The sequence below is a fragment of the Ochotona princeps genome, chromosome 10 (assembly GCF_030435755.1).
Source record: "Ochotona princeps isolate mOchPri1 chromosome 10, mOchPri1.hap1, whole genome shotgun sequence".
NCBI classification, from domain to species: Eukaryota; Metazoa; Chordata; class Mammalia; order Lagomorpha; family Ochotonidae; genus Ochotona; species Ochotona princeps.
This window is the reverse complement of record NC_080841.1, coordinates 17,684,497-17,689,707: the sequence shown is the minus strand read 5'-3', so window position 1 is coordinate 17,689,707 and position 5,211 is coordinate 17,684,497.

Here is a 5,211-nt window from a genome sequence, read left to right as displayed (position 1 = left end):
ACCAAAAGCATTTGTTATTTTACCTGGAAGCAAGATGATTTTCATAAGTCGGAGTTCACTTTTGTACATTAAAAGAAATTAGAAAGAATTATTCTCAACACTAAAATTAAAAAAGAATAATCAAGTGTAGTATTTTTTAATTTCATCAAATTCAGTAATCTATAAGTTTAATAATTAATAGAAAATAATACAAGTAACACTGAAAAATTAATTTGTTCATTACATAAATAATACACAGAAAGTATAAAGATCTATTAAAGCAAATGTAACATCTGTAAGAGCTCCAAATCAACATGTTCACTTAAAATAGGATATGAAGATTAAAAGCAATTTCTGTAAGTTTAAAAACAAAAAAAAATTGCTGCCATATTACACCTAATAAAAAGCCTTTATTTTGTAAATAATTCCAAAAATTTCTTTTCATGCTCTTTTTTGAAATTTTATCTTAAATATTTGAAAGGCAAAGGCGCACAGGCAGAGGAATATCCCATCTACTGGTTCTTTCCCCAAATGCACCCAACAGCCAAGGCTGGGTCAGATAGAAGCTGGAGCTCAGTCTCCAGCTGGCTCCCATATGGCTGGCATTGACCTGAGTCTTTACTATGTCATTTGCTGCCTCCCAGGGCATGCTTAAGGATGGTGGACCTGGGAGCAGAACCAGCACTTCAACCCAGGCCTCCCAGTATAGGATACAGTGTCCCAGCAGGCTTATTTTTTTCAAAGCTATTTTGCTTTTATTTCTTCATTCTCTTTTTAATATTCTAAATTAGCTTATTCATATATAAAGTGAACAAATCTCATGTATCTCACAATATAGATTTAAAACCATAGTAATAATTCTACCCTGCCCTCTCTCCTGCCCACCCACACTCTTTCTTCCTTTTTAAAAATTTATTTATTTATTTGTTTTTAGTGGGAAGGCAGATTTAAAGAGAGGAGAGACAAAAAGATCTTCCATCCACTGGTTCACTCCCCAAGTGACCACAAAGGTCAGAGCTGAGCCGATCCAAAGCCAGAGCTTCTTCTGAGTCTTCAATATGGGTGCAGGGTCCCAAGGCTCTGGACCGCCTTTCACTGCTTTCCCAGGCCACAAGCAGGCAGTAGCTGGGACACAGACCAGCGCCCACATGGGATCCCAGTGTGTGCAATTCGAGAATTTAGCCACTAAGCTACCACACTGTCCCCCCTCCTTTTTTTCTAAATTTTGACTTTCATAATGGCATACTCTCAGCTCACTTTGCAATCACAGGCTACCACATTATTAGGTAAATAATTAAGCACATAGCAAGTAGAAAACAACCCCACTGGTCCTCAAAAGAATAGACAAAGGTTGTAAACGATAATCAAATCTCAAAATGTTGATTTGCTCATATGGATTACACGGTCTACTTCCGCTTGTTCTTAACAATTTGACTGCATTCACACTTGTTTTCTGCTCATCTATGATCTGGTTTCTATTCCTATCACCCCAACCCCATCCCTTTTAAACTTTCAGAATTATTGATAAGCATAAAATAATGTGAGCGTAACAGTTGTTAAGTAGAACAAGTAGAGCTATGGTAGTTAACATTTGCTAATATAATCAACAGCTGAAGGTCAAAGTTCACAAAAGGTCTGTAGCTTATAATCATTAAATTAAACAAGACGAGACAACTAGGGAGTCCCAGTGAGTATACAGAAGCACATTGACACAGGGTTGGTCTCCCGTTAAATTCTAATCAATATGAGGTAAAAATGTGTAAATTCAGCTGATACAGCAGAAAGGAAAGTCAGATAATGTATCCTCTCCCGAACTGTGTAACTCCCAGAAAGTCTGTAATTTCTTGCTCTAATAGACCATTTTAAAAGGCTATTCGCCATTTCAAGCTCCACTTTAAGTCTGTAGCAAATCAAAGGAAATGAAACTCTTCCTTCAGACATCTTAGGAAACAGCTCATGGGTCAAAGTTAAATGAAACCATTAATAAACCACTATTTAAACACATGTACTACTCCTCTTAATAGCTATTTATCTTGTAGCATCACGGAGGATTTTTTGATCATGAGTTAAAGGTTACCATGCCTCAGTGCGTTTTCCAGCATACATCTAACAATTTTGCCTCTTCAAAAACACTTTTTAAAAGAAGTTGCCTGAATTACTATAAATGTGGACTTGCTCCAAATGTTTAGATATGAGGGGTTTCTCTAGGGATTTTCATTGTGCAAGCATTGCTACTTGGTTGACAGTGGACTTGTACACTCAACAGCGGGCCTGAGGATGTGTTGATCAGTAGCGCTTTGTAGCACTGTGCATAGCTTCTAGGCAGGGCCCTCTTCAGGCGAAAGAACCCTGGTCCAGGAGGCTTCACTCGGTGCAGACTTTTTTTCTCTGCTCTAGCACTGGGGCAGAACAAAACTGTTCTTTCACAAAGAAGCTAAGTTTCAGTTCTAATACAAGGTCCTATTGCATTGCTGTCTGTTTCTGCCATCCATTGCATTTGTTTGTTATTATTCTCATACTGCATCACTCTCTCCTTTTAGTGTGGTTGCCAGAGTTGTCGCACTTGCCTTGACTGAAGCCTGTTTTAAAAACCAAGGACAAATCCCCCTGGGTGACAAGTCAGTTTCCAGTCTGAACACTGTTTCCTACCAGTCTAACGTGACTAACTTGAACCAGTCCTTTTCCTTTCCTCAATATTTAAATATAACAACTGCTTTATTAAGTATTTCTGCCAGCGGTAACACATTACCAAAGGGAAAGTGTTTTTATTAAAAACTTACTTATTTAGGGCCTGGCACAGTGGCCTAGCAGCTAAGAGTCCTCACCTTGCAAGTGCACCAGCATCCCATATGGGCACTAATCCCAGCAGCCACTTCCCATCTAGCTCCCTGCTTGTGGCCTGGGAAAGCAGTCGAGGACGACCCAAACCCTTGTGAGTTTCATGTGTGGGTGGTGGAAGATTAAGCTGGAACTACTTAGAAAAATAACTTGGCCATAATTGGTAATGTCTAGAACTTCGACTTTAGAGTTCTACGCATGTGGTGACCCAGCAAGTCCAAGAGAAACACCAGTATGAGAGTCCCACTCATACAAACTTCTGGAACATATATATTGGTGACAGTGGTTGAATTCAAGCTGCATGTATCCACATGGAGATTCTCAAAAACATAACTAGGCAAACGGCAAATTAGAACATATGGGTAGGATGGTATCACTTTAAAAAAGTATGAGTTTGTATCCCTTTTTTGTTAAAAGATTAAACATGCATTAAAAAGGACGAATAAAAACATGGAAACAACCAAAATGCCCATCAACAGAGGATTGGATAAGAAAGCTATGGTTCATCTACTCCATGGAATACTACTCAGCTATTAAAAAAAACAAAATGCAGTTCTTTGTGGCCAAATGGGCCAAACTGGAAACCATCATGCTAAGGGAAATGAGCCAATCCCAAAAGGTTAAATACCACATGTTTGCCTTGATTTAAGATGATATGATGTTATGTATAACATGTTATGTTTTGAATGTTATATGTTGTGTATAAACTAAAATTGAAGTATAGGTGAGGTGGTCACAGAAGGTGGCTGGGAACTCGCATTTACTTTTAACATATTGGTTACTCATTACTATGTCAATTAATTCCATAATGATGTAAATTTTTGTTGATGGTATGTTGGAGCTTTTAATTGATCGGGATGATATTCTGCTGGCTCTGTCTTCAGACCAGAGAGGGTATACCTAAGAAGCCGTTGAACTTGACGGGACAATAAGATACTGGACTCTATGTTTGGTATACGCTTGCAATGGGGAAATCTCAACTGAACTTGAGCTGTGGTTATGCAACAAGGTGGAGGAATCCACCATGGTGGGAGGGTTTGGGGAGGGGTGGGGAGAACCCAAGTATCTATGTAACTGTGTCACATAATACAATGTAATTACTGAAGTTAAATAATAAATAATTTTAAAAAAAGGACGAATATCACTTCTGGGATAAGACCACCTCTAAGCAAAGAAGGAAGGAAATTGGATTTGGGAAAATTTTTTGATTTCACATTACCCACAGGTAAAACCAAATATCTTGACACAGCCTGTGAGACTTATAATAGGAACCCTCAGCCTCTATAATTTTACATTTTTTTTCCCTCTGAATGGCTGTGGACTTGGCTAGTCCAGGCTTTTATCCACAAGCAAACTGTTCCTTTGCCTAGGGTATTCTCCCATCTCCTTTTCCACACTACAACCACCACTCCTCTTTTAAAAAATATCTCCCCAACCATTCAGGTTTCAATTTAGAACTCATTCCCTTGGAGTCCTTCTCTGTTCCCCAAGTCTAGATCAGTGCTCCTATCAATGAACAGGTCTAGGTGGTGTTGGAGCTGGAAGGCAGTGGCAATGCACTATGGGAGCTAGAAGTTGGCAGTAGCGTTTCTATGTCTAAGAGTGTGTAGCTCTCCTCTGTCCATTCTGTACCTCTCCAAGGGAGATCCACTGCTTTCTTATTCACATCAGGCCACTCACATTCACCCCAGTGTTCTCCTTTTACTTACAGTAGACAACCATTGATAACTTCTTCTAAGCTCTACAGCAAGATAATATCTACAAAGATAACCAATGTCTACTGAGCCTTTTGGCCTCACGTCTCAGAAGTGTTCCTTGCTCCTCATATCCAGGTCAGAAACCTCTCTGTTGTCTCCCCAAGCACCCAGAACCACTCCTGCATTCCCAGAGACTCTCATTCTGAAATCACATGTTTGTCTCTATTCTATTTGCTTTCTGATTGTGAAATTTGTGAAGACAAATAGGCTTCTTCTGCTGGCATGTCCCCATCACCTAGGCATCACAGTTGCAACAAATATACGTGGAAAGAATAAAATTTTTCAATTTCAGCAAGGAGTTTGGGATTGTGAAGGTTGGTGGTGAGACATCTAGAGGACTGATGCTCTCAGTAGCTGGGACTGTGGAACAAGCACTTAGGAAAGACAGAAGGTGAAACACCTAGTACAGTTTTTCTAGCATAGGAAGGCAAGTGCTGAGTAACATGGTGACTTCTCTTGGAACTGTAGGTAAAGAAAAGAAACACAGAAGCATAAAGATTATGACTTGGGGAAACTCCTCTGTCCCATATGAAAGAGATGCCGTAGCCACAGGGGCCTCTTGGTAGTTCGCATGAGGGTCTACAGCCAACACTGGGATATTCTATCTGTGGGTTTTTTCTCACTAATGGGAGCATGT